Source organism: Acomys minous (assembly GCF_964271855.1).
Source record: "Acomys minous genome assembly, chromosome: 14".
Taxonomy (NCBI): domain Eukaryota; kingdom Metazoa; phylum Chordata; class Mammalia; order Rodentia; family Muridae; genus Acomys; species Acomys minous.
The window spans coordinates 35,426,645-35,447,592 of NC_140496.1; the positions used below are offsets into that span (position 1 = coordinate 35,426,645).

At 48.9% G+C, this 20,948-nt stretch overlaps 1 protein-coding gene and 1 long non-coding RNA gene across 2 annotated transcripts in view; one reads left to right on the top strand and one right to left on the bottom strand.

The window, feature by feature from the left end:
* The window catches only part of IRX5 (iroquois homeobox 5), a 39,682-nt gene that overhangs the window by 7,360 nt on the left and 11,374 nt on the right, over positions 1–20,948 (bottom strand). The gene's annotated exons all lie outside the window — the stretch shown is intronic.
* LOC311583421 lies at positions 9,867–14,312 on the top strand. Its single transcript, XR_014774500.1, has 3 exons — positions 9,867–10,504; positions 11,546–11,687; positions 13,439–14,312. It is a non-coding gene; the product is annotated as an uncharacterized lncRNA (long non-coding RNA).

Genomic DNA, 20,948 nt, shown 5'->3' on the forward strand with positions numbered 1-20,948 from the left:
CACATCCATACACCTACCTACCCATCCACACATCCATACACCTACCTACCCATCCACACATCCATCTGCTTACCTACCCATCCACCCATCCATACACCTATCTACCCATCCACACATCCATACACCTACCTACCCATCCACACATCCATACACCTACCTACCCATCCACACATCCATCTGCTTACCTACCCATCCACACATCCATACACCTACCTACCCATCCACACATCCATACACCTACCTACCCATCCACACATCCATACACCTACCTACCCATCCACACATCCATGCACCTACCTACCCATCCACACATCCATACACCTACCTACCCATCCACACATCCATAAACCTACCTACCCATCCACACATCCATACACCTACCTACCCATCCACACATCCATCTGCTTACCTACCCATCCACACATCCATGCACCTACCTACCCATCCACCCATCCATCTGCTTACCTACCCATCCACACATCCATACACCTACCTACCCATCCACACATCCATCCACTTACCTACCCATCCACATATCCATCCACTTACCTACCCATCCACCCATCCATACACCTACCTACCCATCCACACATCCATACACCTACCTACCCATTATTCATGCATCGCAACTACTTACTCATCTACACACACACCCATCCAGCCAATCATCAGTTAGTGGATTAGTGAGTGTTAGCTCTATTCCAGGCACTCTGTTAGGTACTGAGGGGTAAACCATGAAAAAAAAAAGTTTAAAGCCTCCAACTTCAGGGAACTTATAGCCTACTTTGGCGAGAGAATTACACAACAGGAATCATTCCATTAACTAGATAATATGCATAGTAATGAGAGATGGGAGAGAAAGAACCATGGCAGAGAGCCCTACCCCAGATCTGTATTCATGATAATGTGACATTTCAGCTGAGTCTCCGAGAAATCCCTGTAGTCTGTAGACCCAGAATGAGAACAAAGATAAGGAGCATTGGGCCTCAGAAAATGGGCCCTCCCTCTGTTTAGAGCAGCCTGGCTGTCCGATCTCTAGAAAAGTGTCACCTACGGATTTGTAGGAAGAATCCCTAAGTAAGAAGAAAGTTGGAGCTAAAGCCTGGGCCTTTGGAAAGGGAAGAAATCGGAGCCTCACTTGGTGGAGTGGAATGTCCAAAGCCCCACGCTCCTCTCTGCTAGACAGGTCCAGACCAGTCGGGTGCCCTTCAGTAGACAGTGGCTGGAGACAGGCAGTATCCACCTTCAATTTTGACACCACCCTAGCAGAGAAGAAGCAGACCAGGCTAGGTTACTTGTTTCTGTTCTCTGGGAGGACCTAATCCCAGCAGTGGCCACGGCTGAGAGATGCAAGGAAAGGAATAACCTCATGGTCAGAAATGGCTCCCCACACCCTTAGAATCCAACCTTAGGGCCTTTCCGTGGCTTTTCCACAAAGCTTTGAGAGACCCAGCCCCCACTGCATATCTGTCTCCGGTCACTCGGCTGTGTCTGGACTCCATACACTCTGGCCTCCTCTTTGTGCTTCCTTTCCTCTTCAGGCACTTGCTGACCTTCAGCCTGAAGCACTCTAGAACATTCTTCCTGCCCAACTACAACAACCAAGTGGAAATTTAGATGTTGTTCTCACATAAGCTTTCCCTGAACAACTAAGAGGGGCATCTCCTTAGTATCCTATGTATCCACTTTTCCTATGGCACTTATAGATATGTAAAATCATCCAACATGTATTTATTATTTATTTATATGCTTCTCTCTGTCACAAGAATAGGGTCATCTTTTGTGAGTGTCACTGATGACGCTGTCCAGCACCAGTCATCCTGCATGCCTGATAAATGCTTGCTGGATGGACAGGTGTTATGAAATAGTAGTTCCTAAACCACAGGCTGTCTAGAAAGGATCCTCCAAAGGGAGGCCAAGCCTCTAAACTATGACCAAATTAATTCAAGCCCTAAGACCAGAATAGATGCATCTTAGGCTGGAGACCTGGGTCATAGTCCTGGCTGGCTTTAAGTCAGATTTTAAAATAAAGTACTAAATAATTAGAAGACACACCAGTTGAAGTGGGAAGGGCCAGCCAGCATCAGGTACCCATTGACAGTCCACGGGCATCTGCTTCAGGCCAGACAATGCTTCCCTTTCTTCCCTTCTTTCTCTGGGTCCTGCCCCTGCAACGACACCCCTGCCCCTGCACCCTGAAGACGTGAAGTGATCCTTATGAGCCTTGTGTTTGGTGCCTGACCGGCTTGCTCTGGTAGAGGGTATAACCCAGGTACAACCCAAGAGTGTAGATGTGAAAAGGACGACAAATGCATGTTAAACTGCCCCTGGTGCTATGTAAGCACTAACGCTTACATAAACATGTGAAGGGGGTGGCATTGCTCCCCAGGGGCAGGGAGAAAACCTGACCCAAAAGGGTTATTTGGCTGAAGATAGGGTAGTTAGTAAATGGTGTAGTCTGGCTCCTGGGTTCTTGGGCTTTGCTGCCTCTCTGCTGGCCAAGAGCCTTCTCCAGACCTGAGGGGCCCCAGACAAGGGAACAAGGTGCAATAGACTCTAGTGTAGAGGGGCGTATCTGGAGAAACATGAGCCTTAGGGACCCTGAACAACACAGAAAGCTGAGTGTTGATTGGTGCTTCTGGGACACTGAGAACTTGGAACAAGAGGCCTGCTCCCTACTTCCCCTTCCTCCTAGCTCCACCCTCCATCCTGAGCCTGAGTTGTGTGAGAAAGGGTCTCATTAGTGAACACCCCAGGGTGCCCAACTGCAGATGCTGATCATGTAGGGAGTGGGTACCTTGCTGTGGGCAGTGCTGATCCCACTGTCAGAAAGCATACGGGGGAGGGGGGGTCACCTTTGGGAGCCAGTGCTGGGACCAATCAGAGGAAGCCAAAAGAGAGTTAAAACAGAAGAAGCCTAAGTGGAGAGGAGGGGAGGGATGGAAAGAGAGGCATATTGAAGCAATTGGGAAAGAAAAAAAATATATTTGAGAAGCGGGCAGAATGCTGAGCACACCGGTCTCCACTCCCAGGCCCTGCTTGTCCCAGTGTGCCTCCCCTGCCCAGCTGGTGACTGAGTGGTTCAATAAATAACAAACGGAATAAGACTGGCTTCTTGAAAGAAAATGATTTAGGGAAATAATTAAATAATTGTCTTCTTGAGCCCTGGCCAAATAAGATGATTCTAGGCCCTTTGCTTCCTAGGATGCAGTCAGCAGAGGGTCAAGGAGAGAAGAGGGACCAGGCTCAGTCACACGTCTTCTGGATAGGGTGACTTCTCATCCCATGGATGTGCCCTGCCTCCCCCCCCCTCTCTCTCCCTTCCTCCTTCCCTCCTTCCCTCCCTCCCTTCCTCTCTCCTCTTCCCTTCCCCTCCCCATTCCTCTCCTCCTCCCTCTCTCTATCCACCTCTATCTTAGTGTGTGACCATCCTTCTCAGGGAAAGGCTTAAGACAGAAGGCAGTAAAAAATGACATGTGGCTACAGGAAGGGCATGGGAGAAGTAGCAACAGGCTATAATGTAATCTGCACATGCACACACACACACACACACACACACACACACACACACACAAGAGCACATACAGCAACTGTGATGATGAAGAACCAAGGCCTCCTTGGACTCTCCAGCAAAGCCTTACCCTTACACCTCTGTCCCCTGTGTGCCCTGGATTCAGCCTGGCCACGCCCTGTCTATCAGCCTTGAACAGAAATGAGGCTGGAGAAGGTGCATAGGTTCATGGGGACCAGGCAGAAACACAGATGGCCCTTTTCCCCCCAAGAAGGAGCAGCTGCCCTTCATGAGTGTGCAGCCTGCCTCGGAGCTCCCAGGAAGAACCCTCAGGAGGGGTGCTCTGCAGACATTCTTTGCTTTCTATATTTGAGAGCTAGGGCACTGTGGGAGCCTTCACTGTGTGATGCTAAGCCTGTTTGGGTGTGGCTTCCTTCCTCTATCCCTTCCACTTTTCCTCTCTCCTATTTCTCTTGTCCTTCCTTGGAAAAACATGCACTGTACATCAAGCTCCATTATAAGGGGTGTGTGTGTGTGTATGTGTGTGTGTGTGTGTGTGTGTGTGTGTGTGTGTGTGTGTAACTATATGTTGAGAATAGAAAATAATCCATATTGTTCCTCAGGATGGAAACAGTACACTTTTTTTTTTTTGGCAGAGTCTGTTATTGACTTGTAAATGGTTGTCCAGCAAGACCCAGGGATCTACCAGTCCCTACCTCCCCAGCTAAGAATACAAGTGTAAACTACCATGCCTAGCTTTAAAAAAAAATAGTGTATATTCTGGGAATTGAACTCAAGTCCTTGCTTTTGCAAGATAAACACTTTACTAACTGAACTATCTCTTTAGCCTCCTATTCTAACGTCTGTAAACACGACAATGGGCAAGGCAAATGAGTCTCTGCCCTGTTGGGACCTCAAACTGCAGGTGGTAAAAGACAAACCTACAGGAATACTCCAAACAACAGTAAGAATGGGAGGAGGAGAATGCCCTAGGGCCATGGAATGTCCAGGGGCATGGGTTACCAGGCTAGCCACTGGGACAGCACCACTCTGTGAACAAACAGAAAGAGTAGGAGCTCTGATGGAGGCTGAGGCAACAGGTCAGGAAGGGTGAGCCGGGCCGGAGGCAACAGCAATATTAAAATGGGAATGGAAACTGTGGCATCCTGAATGTGCTTTGAAGGTAGAGCCGGCAGCACTTGCTTAAGAACTGAACAGAATGCTATTGGACTTGGACGCCTGTGAGAGCACCCTGGAGACATGGTGTGTGACTGTCCACATGGATGGACCAGGGAGCCCCAGCTCTTAGCTGGTGGCCTCCACCTGGACAGCAAGGCCGTAGGCGGGCTCCTGGCCCTTTTCTCTAGACAGAAGGGAACGCAGCACTTACAGAACAGTTATCCTTGCTGCCCCTGCAGGTCGCTTTGCTGAGAAGTGTGATCAACTCCCTTTTTGCACAGGGGGAAAAAAAAATATGCCAGGATTTCCATTGATCCATTCTGAATCAATGCTTTTAAAAATCTTACGCACATTTGGCTTAAGAGCCAAAGCACGCATTTTATGTTTTGACATGGTGTCATCGATCGGAGGCATGCATCTATGCCCCACCTGCCCGAGCCCCCAACCCACCCGGGCAGCTGGCCTGGTCGCACTATGTCCTTAATGGCCTTGCCCCCACCTGCCCCTTCCAAGCCTGCCCTGGCCCCCAGCACGGCCCTTTCTCGGGTTTTTTGAAAGGATCGATAAGGTGCTGAGGCTTCCCGCTGCTGCCTGTCACTCACACACCACCATGCCATAAATTATGCATCTGCCTCTCTCTCCCTCTGTCTCTAATTTCTACTGCGTTTGTTGATGGCTCTACGATGGTTGGCTTTTCTTAGCCTCAGATGCAGGGATGCTGTTGAACCGTGGTAAAAACATGGAGCTGGGGCCAGAAGGCTTAGGAAGGGGGCAGAGATGCCAACTATGAATGTCTAAGAGAGATATCTACCGGGGATGGTCTGGAGCCGAGAGCACTAAGCTGCAGCCTGTGATCTCTGGTCCTGGTGGCTTCTCCTTGGGGCGAGGGTTCACCAGAGCTCACCCTCAGCCTAGGAGCTGAGGAGGAGAGGAAGAGCGACATGAGGTTATCTCCTGTTGGGTCTCCTCTGAGGCTGACAGGCCCTTTGCTGAGGTTTACTGTGAGTGACAATGACTGTGGACACAGCTTTGGTTTGCTAGGGAGTTGGGCTTCTCAATTAGGAGACCCCGGAATACTGCCCCCTGAGTGATGCGGGTGCAAAACAGGGTGCAGGAGGCTGGAGCCAGGATGCAGAGCATTTACTTGCCTGGCTGGTGGATGGCCTGGGTTCCATACCCAGCACTGAAAAGAAAGAAAAAGGAAAGATCTGAGGCCTACAGGACAGTCTCTGTCCCTCATTCACTGTGTGACAAGACAAGCTGCTCTCCTCCCTTAAATGTATCAAAGTGGCTGCTCCGTGTCCCCCGCACTGTGGCCAGTCTCTGTCATATTCACGGCAATCTTACTGGATCAGACAAGCTCAGTCCCTACTTACAGACAAGCCCACTGGAGTCAAAGAAGTGAAATCAGTTGTTTCAGGTGGAGTAGCTGGAGGTGAGGAGCAGCTGGGGGGTGAGGAGTAGCTGAAGGTGAGGGAACTGGGCTCAGGCCTCTCAGGGTGCTCCTTCTATTCTTGGATGCTCTGAAAAATCTGTCCCCGGGTCTTTGCGCCCTTGTCAGCAGTCACTTTCCCCACTGCCATGCTTCTCAGGATCTCCCCACACCTGTCTTATCAGCCCTCTCCCCTGTACTGCCCCCTATCACCCTGTCTCGATACCCAGTGGCATCGCCTCTCTGTGGGCATCAAATTGGTAGTCGGTGGTTGGTTTGTATTCCCTGAAAAAGAAAAAGCACTGAAATAAAGAACGATATCTGGGGGCCAGTTGTCCCAAGTATTGCCTCTGCCTTGCAGTGCATCCTGAAGCCAACCTTTTCTTGCACTGGGACCTCAGTTTCCTACTCTGTGAAATGGACTTGAGGTGATTTATACCTTATATACTTCATGAAGGAAACAAGGAGGACAAGTGAGAAATGGAGAAATTTTCAATGTGGAAGTAGATAGTGAGGCCTGGGGTAAAGGAATAGAACTCAGTAATAGAACACTTACTAGAACTCATGAGTTCCTGGGTTCAATCCCCACTACCACCATATAAAGAAGAGCAGGCAATATCCACAGAAGTTCTTTGAAACTCTAACTGTACATGGAACCAGCTGGTGCAACTATTGGTGCTACTGCTTTAGAAGTCCTATTAATGGCTGGAAAGGGACTGGGGTGGGAGCAGGACAGAGTGCTTGCTGAGATCGGCTCCCCAGCACCCATGTAAAAAGGCAGACATGGAGAAGGCCACCTGTAATTCCAGTGCTGGAAGGATGCAGGCAGGCTCGCTGGGAACCAGGTTAGCTAAGCCTTGAGCTCCAGATTCACTGAGAGATCCTGTCTCTAGGCAAAGGGTGGAAAAAGCAAGTGAGATGGCTCAGCATTAAACGAGCCAACCCTAACCCCTCATGGTGGACAGAGAGAACCTGATTCCTTCGAGTTTTCTTTAGAGCACCACATGTAAAGTGGCCGGAGGTGTACATACACACACACACACACACACACACACACACACACACACACATGCACACACAAGCGTGCATGTGCACATGCACACACATGCATGTACACACACGCGCACACATGCACACATACACAAACTCACACAAATAATAAAATAAATAAATAATTTTTGGGTGGATTGTAATATATGAAGTCATGGGTAAAAGAAACAAAAACAAACAAACAGATACATTGTGCTGGTTAGTTTTGTTGTAAAGGAGACACAAACTAGAGGTATCTGGAAAAAGGGATCCTCGGCTGAGAGGATAACTCCATGACACTGACATGTAGGCAATTTGGCAGGAAGAGGGGACATTTTCATGACTAGTATTGATGTGGAAGAACCCAGACCACTGTGGGCAGTGCCACCCCTCCCTGGACATGTGGTCCTGAGTTGAGTAAAGCAGCCTGAGAAAGCTTTGAGGAGTATCTTAATTTCTTTTCTATTGCTATGATAAGACACCATGATCAAGGGAACTTCTAAACGGGAGTGTTTAATCTGGGCTCATGCCCACACATGGTTAGGGTCTATGATGGTAAAGACACAGTGGCAGCAAACGCTGAGAGACCACATCTTGATCCACAAGTAGGAAGCAGAGAGGACACTGGGAATGGTGAGATTCTTTAGAAACCTCAAAGACCACCCCCAGTGACACATCTCCTCCAACAAACCCATACCCCCTAATTCTCCCCCAAACAGTCCCACCAACCCAGAACCAAATATTTAAACATCTGAGCCTTTGGGGGCCAGTCTCTTCCAAGCCACCACAGGGAGAAAGCCAGTAGGCAATGTTTGTCCCTCCATGGTCTCTGCTTCTGTTCCTGCCTCCAGGTTCCTGCCTCCAGGTTCCTGCATCAGCTTCCTTCAGTGGACTAGAAGCTGTAAGATGAAAGAAACCCTCTCCCACACAAGTTGCTTTGGCTGTGGTGTTTATCGATCACAGCAATAGAAGACAAACTAGGAAAAAAACCCACACACTCTCTTTGCACCCTATGGAATGAGCCTCACCAGAGAAGGCAGGCGCTCTCATGACGCTGCTAGGGCGACCTCTGCTTGTCCGTCAGGCTTCCGACAAGTGCTAGGGCAGCTCTTTGAGCAATCGACAGCTTTGTCAATCTTCTCTGAGCTCCCTGTGCTGAGCTTTGCTATGAGCCATGCCTGGTACCTGCCTTGGCCCTCAAGGCACCCAGGACTCAGAGCTGGTGAAGGGTACCCCTCCCTCCTAGAAAGGAAACGTCACCAGGCTTGGGCTGAGACCAAGCACATGGAACACTCACCCCGACTCCTTCATTTTATAAGTGGACTAAGGTCTAGAATCACTGCCTACCCTGGCCGGCACACGATCGATGATGCTAAACGCACACACATGTCCATCCCTTCTTTCAGCCAGTCACTCACCCACAGCTCTTGAGAGGATCATTCCTATGCATGAAAGACCCAGATTTTGGACCAGCCCCCTCGCCTGGGTTTTACAGATCAATAGGAGCTTGGTGTTCAAGGATCTCAGTCTAGCAGGGGATAGGAAGATGACTCTGAACATTGATAATTGAAAACTCTAACATAAGGTAGGTTAACATAACACACAACAGCTACTCAAAAAAAAAAAAAAAAGATAAGGAAGAGGAACAGGTGGGGCTGGTGCAGGGGATAGGAGGAGAACTGAGAACAGGGACTTGGGGCTCAGTCAGCTACTTTGCTTGAGCGGTCTAGACACCTCTAATGGCTGCCCTGCCTGCAGGGGGCAGCAGTTATCCATGCCAGGCAAGTGTCCCACAAGTGGCTACAGGATTAGGACTATTGACAGTGAAAGAAGCTGGGAATGCATCTTGTCACACACCCCCCCCACTCTATCCCTCTCACTCCCTCCTCCACCCGCCCCCACCCGAGCCCCCACAGGACTCTTTCTATCTTTCCAAACCATGGTTCAGGTTGAACAAAAAAGGGATGCCTGGGTACGACTCTGGAGCTGTTTGACAACAGGAAATGCAAGTATTCCCCGGAAGTTCTCCTGGTTGCATTATGGCCTGATCTGGAGGGTACCAGGAAGACCTACAAGTGGAGATGTCCTAGCTGAGGGGACTGTAGACCAATGGTACTGGAGGTGGGTCTTCCAAGGCTTAGCCTATAGCGGCTGGCAGGCATGCAAGGGAGGAGCTGGTTCATGGGGCTCATTTTGAACATTGGAAACCAGAGGCCCCAGGCCATCAGGGTTTTTTGTTTGCTGTTTTGGGGTTTCACTCTTGGTTGGTTGGTTGTTTTTGTTTGTTTGTTTTGTTTTGCTTCGTTTTGTTTTGGCAGTTAGAACACAGGGCATACAGAACGAGGGCCAGTTTGAAGCAGTAGGCTGGAGCTAAACTGTGAAAGGCCATGCGAGCCAAGCATAGGGGATCTGAGCGCAACTACACCTCGACTCTCTAAGAAGCAACACCCCCAGGACACTGTGGCCCAGCCCTATCCTCTACCTCATCAAATCTTCACAGCATTGGTTTTTCCATCCGCACAAAGACTCACAGAGAGTCAAAGCCACGTGCCGAAGTCCCCTGCAGCTGATCCGTGGCAAAGAAGGTGCTCACACCTGGGGTCGTCTACCCACAGAGTGTGTGTGCTCTTGACCCCTGTGAGACACACGAGAAGCAGGGGTTTTTGAAAGAGGTTTCCACTCTCTGGACAGTTTTCTGTTCCTTACCTCATCAGGTCCCCAAGTCCTATGGGGGCTTCATGGACTGGAAGGTTGGATTTCATATTCAGAAGTCCCAGCCCCTTTTAAACACAGCTGTCTTGGAGGGTGGGGAGGAGGCCTGTTCTAAACAGGAGCTGTTTAACTAATTGCCAATTATCTCTCCATAGGCTACGGCTTCCAACAGCTGGGAGGGATTTTGGTCCCTACCCACTGCCTCTGTTGCTGGTACTTGGCATGTGGTGAGGAGCTCTTGGCCTCTTGTTGCAGACAAGCCTGTGCTTCGCCCTCCTCTAGGCCAGTGTAGGAGGGTGCTGACGGTGGGTGTAGGAAGCTCTCTTCCTCCCCCTCTGCTCTGAGTAGCAGTGCCTAGCACAGAGAAGCGTAATCTCCTCCCCCCTGGACTTCTACCCAGTACCCGTGCCCAGTGCATGTGACTCCCTGTGTGTCCAGGGCTCTTGCTCAAAACTAAGACCATCACTGCTTACCTCCTACACCCCAAATTGATAAGAAGGCTCCAAAGGACATCCAACGTGAACCCTCCTGAGCATGGAGGTTCATACCTGTGGTCCCAGCACTTGGAAAGCGGAGACAGTTGCCAGGCCGCTGCTGCGGAAGAGGATGCCCTCGGTCCTGATGCAGCCTGATGGTGCTAGGTAGGGGAGGAGAGGGGGACAAGGGGAAGAGGGAGGGAGGGTGAGACCCGGAGGAGAGGAGGGGGCAGGCTATGATTGGGACGTAAAGTGAATGAATGAATAAATAAATAAATAAATAAATAATAGAAAAGAAAAGAAAAGAAAAGAAAGCTGAGGAAGGAGGAGCACCATTTGTAGGCCAGCCTGGACTAAGCAGCGAGGCACTGTCTAAAAACAAAACAAAACCAAAAAAATAGAAAAAGGAAAATCTAATACAAAATGCCAGAAGACCCCAGGGCAGTTGGGTGATGTTAATTGTCCCTTCTGGCTATATTTGCGAACCCCAGGAACAGGCTGAAGGGCAAACCTTTGTGCATGTTAATCTCCTTATGCTAAAGACATTGAACTGTCTTTGATGTTCCCAAACGTGTTGACTCCTATCTTGGTGGAGGGTGTGTGGCCTCCACAGGCCAAGCACTTGCTCTGTTGCCTCTCTCCAAGGGCTAAATAATGGGGTACTCGCTGAAGAATGAATAAACCCCACTCTGAAAGCCAAGCGTGGGGTGGTGTGCAAACATGGTGACACTCAGGGTCACCTCACCCCATTACTCGAACCTAAACCCGATCAGAGGCCTGTTCTCATCCGAGGCCCACCAGATCTGAGGGAATGGTGGCTCGTGACAAGCCCCTCCTGCCTACGGGAGGGGTGGGTTTTCCATATCACACTGCTGTTTGTATCGGTTAAGATGCTGCTAGTTGTTGTAAGAACCAAAGAACAGCATGTTTAACAGCTCATCCACAGTGGAAATCTGTCTGTCTTTCACGACGAGCCGGAAATGGAACTTCTGAGGAGGGAATTCATCTTCCAAGTGAAGACTCAGGGAGCCAGGTGTGTCCCAGCTTGTGGTCCTTAGGTTTTGTCCCTTTGTGGTTTCCAAGATGGCAGGACTTGGTGATAGCAAGGTGTGGGCGGAGAGTGCTAGCAATGGAAGAGAATAACATCACTTCTTGTTGTTTCCCCCCCCCCTTCATCCTCCCTTCCTCTCCGTCCTCTCCCTCCAGCTCTCCCAATCCTCATTCAGTGCTAAAGATTGAACTCAGGGTCATGAACACGTCAGGCAAGAGCTCTACCACGGAGCTACATCAGCAGGCTCCATCCTCATCACCCGGTCACAGGAATCATATGGAAGGAACAAGGGGAAAGGTAGTCCCCTGGCTTGAAGCTTATTCCCATGGTTACCCTATACCATAGAAATGGTAGTGTGAGTCCTTCGCACACACGCTTAGCCTACACATCACCTATGGGAGCTATGAGGAGACGCCTACTGACTGCTGGTTCAAGTTTCAAAATGTGTCGTGGGGCGAGATGCTTTATTTCATCTTTTCCAGCTTTGCTTTCTTGGAGGCAGCTGGTGCAGGATGGGAGGAGACAGAAAGTAGCTGTGTGTTGTGAGGTTAAGTGCTTGTCTGGAGCTGTGATTGTATGGACCACCTTTCTTATCACCAGGCTGAGATACCTGAGGGCAGCAACTAAAGTGAGGAAAGGCAAGTTTCAGAGAGTTTCAGTCCCTGTTTCCTTGGCCCTGTGTGCTTGGGCGGACCATCCTGCCTGTGGGAACATGTGACTGAGAAGTATTCGGCCTGGGAGCTTCTCTGCTGCCCTGTGCCAGAAGCAGAGACTATACTAGGAAAGGGGGAAGGAAAGCCCAAGGACCTGCTTGCAGCATCCTCCTTTCCCCCAGGTTCCCCCCAGAGTTTCCACAGCCTCTGCAAACAGAGCCAGCTGGAAGCCAGGGATCAACCTTCACTATGTGAGCCTTTGGGGGAGGGGCACATTGTATCCAAACCAGAACAACTAAGCTCATGGTGATTTAGGGAAAATATGACCTAATTGGAAATGTATATAGATTCCAATTTTCCCTTGGGGATGGGGTGGGGTGGGGAGGGGGTGTGTGGTGTGTGATGGGGGTTGGGTGGGGTGGGGGGTGGGAGGGATAGGGGGAGTGGGGTGGCTGGCAACATTGTGTCCACATTCCTAAATGTAACAATTAGCTGGAGCTGAATGTGGAAGGTATGTGGCAGAGATGGTCCCTGCAGTTCCTGCCACTGCCACCGAGGACATGCTTTGAGACCCCAGCCCCGTACTTACAAATGTCCTATAGAGTGCTGATGAAGTAATCTGAGCTTCAGCGATGATTTGTTTTTACTTTTTTATTTCATTTATTTATTTCAAAAGCACTTAGTGTTTTCCAAAACCATGGGCCAGCATCTTAGATGCAGCTCGAGGTACAGGAACTTGTGGGTCACTGGCTTCAGCTCCAGAACCGGCTCATTAACAGCTAAAGCTGAGCGACTTTCCACGGCTGGTGTTCTGTCTTAGAAGAACAGTGTGCTGTTAATACCACTCTACAAACTTCAGAATCCTGCGGATTTCTTTTTTATAACGAATAGGAATTTCTGAAGAGGGTTTTATTCCAGAACTTGGAACCCTGTGAGCGTAGTAATCTGATTGGGAAGTTGGCCTGCCGGGACTAGTGCTGGGGAGACGGAATGACTGACAGCTGTAATTGATTGGCACCAGCGAGGATGCCAGGGGTACAACTTTGCCGGGGCAGGCTGGCTATCTCCTGCCAATGTCTGCCTGGATATTGCTGGGAATGCAGGGGATGAGCAATCAGAGAAGACTTTTAATGATCTGTTGACAGAAAGAAGTTAAGAGATGATTATAAGAGGCAGAGCAAGGAGGGGAGGGGAGAGGAAGAGGGGTGGGGGAGGGGAGGGAGGATAAGGAAGATGGAGATAGAAAAGAGAAAAGGCAGGAGGAAGGAGGATAAAAAAAAATAAGGACTTTGAGTACGTCTCTAAGGACAGGATAAGGTGCGATGCTGTAACAAATGACCTCTTGATGCCTCTAATGAGTGTTTGCTTCTCCCTCATGCTATACATGCATTAAAGGTCTGCAGGCGTCTTGGTCCCACATCATCTTCCGTATGGAGTCATTGCCATCAGGAACAGAGTGGAAGGTAAACTGTGCCAGGTCTTAGTATCTCACTGGAAGCAACACTTTTTTTTTTTTTTTTTACTTCTATTCATATTGTGTTGGGAAACGAAGCCACCTGGGGGGGCAGCCAGAGCGCCTGGATGCAGCCTGCACATCTGTCTCTCTGACGACCTCGGCACTGGGAGTCTGGAGGAGGCCTGCTATCACTGCGCCTCTTCCGGTTATAAGCAATAAAAAGTGCCACCTGGGCTACTTTAATAAACAGATGTACTGACTCCCTCAACCGAAAGTCCAGCGGAAGTTCCAGCAGTCTCTAGGCAGGCAAAGCTTATTGCAAGAAGTCAGGGACTCTAACAGCAGGTGTCCTTCCATGTCTCAGCTCTGTTCTCTTCCATGGGAGCTTAACTCTCCATCATCACTGTGCCAAGGTTCGGGCTCAGTGGGGTGCAGTGGGGTGAAAGCTGTGGGAACTTCTCTCCCGTATTAATAACACTGTCGTAGGCCTGGTTTTCCCCGGGGCCAGGCTCTGTATTTAAAGGATAGAGTGTTGGCTCTGCCTCAGTCACTTGTTCCACCCCGGACCTGGGAATTGAATTAACAGCATCCAAAGTATATGCATCCAGGGGAGGCGAGAGGTGTGTCCAGGGAGAAATTCGGGGTCTGAGATGGAATCTGGGTTTGCTTTTTACCTTATTTTAAAGAAAACCAAACAAATAAAATGCCCCGTATCCACTGCCCTGACCTGGTGGCTTTCTATGCATTGTCCTGTAGACATGTTTCAGAGGCTGCCTGTAAAATCCAGAGCGGCAGTCTGCACTTTATACTTTTTCCTTCCAAACAATTGGAACCGTTTTCCCTCACTCCTTATAGGCCTATCAGGAAACCATCTCCGGGGGCTATAGAGAGGCACTACATGTTTGGCGCAGGGAAAGTATACTAACATGTGAACAAAACACATCTTTGAAACAGAATGACCCCCCCCCCGTCAGGGGAGGAGATGCTTGGTTTCTCTCCATATGCATCTGTCCAGAGTGGGTCCCTGCAGCTGCTGAGCTACAAGGAGAGCTGGCCAAGTGAGTCTCTTGCAGAGGAGCGTGGCATCTTCATGACTGATACAGGTGGTTTATTCTCTAGGGCTGGGTAATTGTCACCCCAACAAAAGCAGGGGTCCTCTGTTGGAAAAGAAGGAGTAAGGAGACAGCTGTCGAGGGACGCACCACTATGGTGGGCCAAGTCGGGGCTTGTTGCAAGTTCTCTCGGGTGAGGTCTGGGCCCTTCCCTTGAGAGGCCTTGGATGACCACCTAGAATAGTCACAGCTATCCTGTGTGGCTGTGGACGGCACAGCGGCTTTAAAGTCCCCTCCGGAAGTAGGTGTGGCTGGGTGCACCTAGACTTTCAGCACTCAAGAGGCTGAGACAGGACTATCATGAGTCCCAGGCCAACCTGGGTTTAATCATCAAGACCCGGTCTTGGAAAATGAAGGATTCTCAAGACTAGGAGCGTGTCTTGTCCTACGGGTAGAAAAACTTGAGTGTCGGGGCACCCGAGGCTGTACTAGCTACTTTCCCTGTGCCTGTGACAAAATACCTGGCAAAACCAACAGACGACATGTTTATTTCCACCCACATTTTGAGACAGAGGAACCAGCCTGGGGGTAAAAAAAAAAAATGAGCATTCAAGCAATGCAACTCCGACACAAGGTACCAGGAGTAGCTCTGAGACTTGAGCCTGCATTGGAACCTGTGGGCAAGTGAATACAGTGGGCTTCAAGTGGCAGGCAGAGATGCTGAAGCATTTTAAAGCCTGGGTTTTTTGTTACTCTGGTGCTCTATACCCTTCTATAGCTCCTCTGCCCCCTGACTGATGAGGTAGGAGTGTGTAGATGGAAGATGTAAGGATGGCTTGGAGACAGGGGATGATTAAGAGGCTAACGCCACAGGCTGATGTGGAAGGACCAGTGCTGGGAGGAGACGGCGAGAAAGAGGGTGAACTTTCTGGTATGGCTCTGTAAGAGATCCACTCCTTGTACGTCTCCCTCCTCTTACCAAATGGATGATGGCTGCCTGCTCTCAGAGTCAGCTAAGATTTTTAAGCTCTGTAAATTCCTTACTCAACTCTCTTTCAGTCTGAGAGCCAGAAAAGCAGCCGGGCCCCCTGTCCTTAAAGTGGCCTGGCACTCTTCCTGAGTTTGTCTCCGCGCAGAAAACAACAGCGAGACATTTCCTGACTCTTTTCTTCCTTTGACACCTCTCAAGTAAACCCTTCAGTAGAGCCTTCGTTGTTTTATCTGTAAAATGGGGGGCTGGGGGGGTGGGGGTGGATAACAGAAGCAGGGTTTGCTGAGGTCCCTCTGACATCTTTTGCTGTAAGAATTGGCACGTATGAAGTGCTTAATAAGGTAGCTATTATTACTGCTAACAAGATAATTGTTTAGGTAACATCTTTACTCTTGAATGGTGCAATTAGCAGCTTTCAGTGAGAGAATGGATGTTGGAACTCTTGTGCATTTTGTGTTTAAGCCTCAGGGTAGACTGGGGACTCATGACTTAGATATGTCAGAAGATGAAAAGATTTGAGGGAATTCAAGACGTTATAGATAGCCATTTGCCCCCACGCTGAAGATTGCTAGTGACAGACGGACAGGGAGCTAGATGGACAGGTAGTAAATTGTGAAAACTAAACATGTGCCTCCTGTTTGAAGTTCTGGGTGCCACTTTTGAAAGAGAAAGAAAAAGCAGTTCTGCAGCTGCAAGTCCTTGCTTGTGTGACAGAAGTCCATGGTGTCACCTCGGGAGTTTTCATTATTCAGCTGTTTGGGGCATGAGTGATTGATGTAATTAAAGTTATTGGTAAAGAAAGACTCGGTTACCAAGGGACAGATGAGTCAGCAGGCAGTTAAAGTAATGAAATAATGTTGTAAGGCGTATTTCTTAAAATACATTTTTTTCTCTCTCTCTCTCTTTTTTTTTTTTTTTTTTTTTTTTTTTTTTTGCTTTAAACCCCAGACATCTTAAACATGGTAGGTCAGCAAAAAGATGTGAAGTGGCAAAGAACAGGAAGACAGGCTAAACAGTCTGTGAAAGTCTCAGCCACTTTTCATCCTAAGAAGCCATCCCGGTTGAGTAACCACGATCCCAGACAACATATGTGACAAGGCTTGTATACCTTGTCCCATTTATCATCAAAGGTTAGCACTCTACACACACACACACACACACACACACACACCTCTAATGTCCAGAGAAGCAGAGGAACTCACAGCTAGTGAGTGACCCACATGGAGAAAGAGACCAGGCAGGCAAAAAGACTTTGTAGCCCTTCTCATCTCACAGGTCCTTGGTCGGAGCCTCTTTGTCTACACTTTCTGTCGTTTTACCTGGATCACTAGCATGTTTCAAGGGACAGGGGGCAGCTGCCACAGTGACTTGAACGCGCATCAGTCTGGCTCCTGAATTCACTCTGAGTTCGGGAGCATGTTCTTTGGGAAAGTACAAAGGAATACACTGGCCCAGCATCTGCAGGTTTCACTTTATTTCCATCAGTCTGAGCTGAGTACCCGGGGTGGCAAGCTACGGGCTTTGCACTGATGCTGCAATGGCCGCTGGGCAAGGAGACCATGGAGAGAAACATGGTTTAGCCCCCTGCCAGACACCAGGGCTTAGACTAAAGTGTAGAGGGAAAGACGTCCTTATTGGGAAAGAAAGAAAGATAACTTTGTTTCTACAAGATGCTCAATGAGGATGGAGAAGGAGCGGTCCTGGAATCTGGGAGGCTTGTTTTGGGAACATTTTGGAGTTGCATGTGGTTGTTTGGGCTGAAGATGTATGTTTAGGAGTTGTGTGTGTGTGGCTTTAGAGCTATAAGGTTCTGAATGCTTAATCAGATGTTGGAAGGCATGACTTCCTCGCAAGCTGGGGAGTGGAAGGTGTACCTGCTCACCCATGCTGGGAGGAAAAGAAGAGAGCGAGGCTGGGGTGAAGGCGGTGACTTAAGTGATGTCTCACAGTTTGGTTCCCCAATGTCCTTCACTTGGCAACACTAATCAAGGTCCCTGTGTCACTGCGGTGGTTGCAGGGAGGAGGACATGGAAGCCCTGCTTGTGAGCACTTAGATGTAGGGAGCACAGAAGTGCTTGCAGGCAGACCCTCTTGGAAGGAGATGGCAGCCCCACTACTTCCACACTTTTTTCTCAGTGATGGAGATCTAGCTTCTATCCTCCCCTCCACCCTCTGCAGTAAAAGGCAGAACAAGACAAGGCCTTTCACCTCTAGAGGGTGGTTCCAGACAACAAAAAGGAGTGACATCACAGACCAAAAGAACAGGAGCGACTCAGGTTCCTCAGAAGCAGGCCGTACGTGTTCTTCTGTCCAGTTCTGGCTCCCCAGAAGCTCATTCTAGGATGAGACTGGGAGTGTAGACTATCACACACACAAAAAAAAGTGTTCTCAAATCAGATGTGGTGGTGCATTTCGAGGCCAGCCTGGTCTACAAAGTGAGTCCAGGACAGCAAAGGCTCCACAGAGAAACCCTGTCTCAAAAGAAAGAGAGAAAGAGAGAGAGAGAGAGAGAGAGAGAGAGAGAGAGAGAGAGAGAGAGAGAGAGAAAGGAAGGAAGGAAGGAAGGAAGGAAGGAAGGAAGGAAGGAAGGAAGGAATTGCCAGGAGCTAGAGAGATGGCTCAGTGGTTAAGAGCACTGGCTGCTCTTCCAGAGCTCCCAGGTCCAACTCACTGCTCTTCCATGGTGGCTCACACTTGTCTGTAACTCTAGTTCTGGGGTATGTGAAGCTTTTTCCCGGCTTGCATGGGCAACAGGAATGCAAGTGGTGCACAGAGAGTGATGCAAACAAAATAATTTACACATTGAAAAAGAAAACTTCTAAAGAAAGTAAAACAGAAATAAAGGGAAAAGAAAAGAGAAAAAACCTCTCAGGGAGACAGTGAGGGATGGAAGCAGCAGGTCAAGAGGACAGATAGACAGCAGGTCCAGAGGACAGACACCTGTCCTGGCTCTGCTGCCCACTGGCTGTTGAGATGTCAAAAAAAAAAAAAAAGCTTCACTTTTCAGGTCCTCAGTTTCCACATCTGTCAAAGAAGCTGGTATTCTTTCCCAAAGTGTGGTGACAATATGCCTGGTGGGCTGCTACAATGACAGCTCTTCAGGGAGCTGAGGCAGGAGGGTCTTTTGAACCCAGGAGTTCCAGGTCAGCCTGGGCAACAGAGCCAGCCTTGTCTCTAGCTGAAAGAGAAGGGAAAGGAAGCTCAGTGATAGAGCACTTGCCTGAGATCCGAAAAGCCATGGGCACTACACACACACACACACACACACACACACACACAGAGAGAGAGAGAGAGGGGGGGGGGGAGATGGGGGGGAAGAGACAGAAACAGAGACAAAGACAAACAGACAGACAGATACACAGATGCACAAACAAACACACACATACAAACACATACACACAGAGACAGGCATACATACAGATGCATACATAAACACAGAAAGAGAGACAGACACACAAATGCACACACAAACACACACAGATGCACACACTCACCGAGAGAGAGAGAGACCGATACACACACAGATGCAGAGACACACACACACATACAAAAAAAAAAGAGAGATAGGTATACAAATGTGCATGTGCATGTGCATGCACACACACACACACAATAAGCCCCCTATATCATAAGATGACTTCATGCATTCCCAAAAGATTCCTACATAACATTGAGGACAACATTCTAAGCAGAAGAAACAGGAAGTTCCAGAGACCCTGAAAGACACTGGGCGGGAGGGAGCAAGTTCCCCTGAGTTCCCTTTTTGCTGCTGCCATCTGCACCTATCATAGTAACCGTAAGGACATTACTCTCTAAATGAGTACACGGTACAAGAGTTGAAGCAGCTGAGTATATACCACCAGTTCCCACAGGGAGCAGCCACAGCATAGATCTAGAAGGTGGAGGTGGAACTGGAATTGGCTTTGAGGAGATTTGAGGCAAGGAGAGGTTAGCTTCGAACCCTGCAGAACTTTCTCAGATGGCCCTGCTACCTGGACCTGTGTCCAACAGAGCAGCGCCATGCTCCTACTGCACAGCCCAGGGCTGCTCCCAGGGTTACGCCTTTTCCCCTGCCTGGTAAACTCCATCTCTGTAAACCATGGAGTAAAACAAATCCTTTGAAAGAAAGGAAGAAAGAATGTAGAGAGGAAAAGTAACTCCATCCTCCAAAATAAAGCAAGGCTGTGAACAATCTTCCACACTCTTGGTGGGAGCAGGGAGACGGCTAGTTATTCAAATGAGCCCTTTTCTCTGAGCTTTCCGTGAGTCAACTCATGGGATCCATAAATTGGTCCTCAGCTGCCAGTGTCTGTCGCTGCACACACTAGTATTTGGAAAGAGTCTCCCGTCGCCGCAGGGTCTGGATTTACTTGATACAGATTCAGGGCAAACAAAACAAACAGCAACAACAAAAACTCTTGTGGTTTTGGATCTAAAAAGAAAGGTCTTCCAAAGAGCTGGGTGACGAGTCTGATGTTGAACCCTCTTAGCTGAGAAGGTGTCTGGAACATTTTGGAACCTTGAAAGTCTTTAGAATCTAGGGCCAATAGATGCCTGAATCTGCTTAAGAGATGAGACACTGTTCCTAAGGACCTGCTGGTTCCCTTGGGGACAAAGGACTGATAATTTGCACAGTAAAACAAATCCCCAAGCTGATGGTGATGTGTGTGTGTGTGTGTGTGTGTGTGTGTGTGTGTGTGTGTGTGTCACAGAAACCAAGAACAGCAATGAGACAAAGCAGTCAAGCTGAGTTATGAAAATAAGAAGTGTAAAACAAATGCCCCAAAGACTGGTGACTCACAGCTTGTCCCAGCTCAAACCTTCGTTTGGTGGGATTTACTCTGTAGGATGATGGCCAAAGGAATCAAAGGAATATTAATTTTTCTTTCTTTCTTTCTTTCTTCTTCTTCTTCTTCTTCTTTTTTTTTTTTTTTTTTTTTTTTTTTGCCTTCCGCTATGTGAGAAAATTGTAGGCAGACAGAAGCTACCTCAGGCTGGAAAAATGAGCATACCCTGTCAGATAGCAGTTACCTAGGGCAGACAAGGGCTTGGCAGGGAGACAGCCGCAGTCCTTCCTTGTTGTTGAGTCTCTGGGAGAGATGGAGCGGTCTGGCTTTCCCCCCTCATCTGTACTTCACACACGAAGTGTTGAGGAAGCAGCCCTCCCTCCGCAGGCAGCGTTTGAGGAAGGCTAAGATGTTTCCAGGCCCAGCCTAAAAATATCTCCCTTGACAGCCTGTCACAGTGTCTGAGAGTCCGCCATTATAAATTCATTCCTCTCTGTTAAGGCATTTTGTTTCCGGGAGTTCTCTGTTAAAATACAGATATCCTGAAGAACTTAGCTTGGGCGAGGCAGGGCAGAACTCGAGCCAGGATTAGGAGTTAGGAGACCGGGATACGGGATCT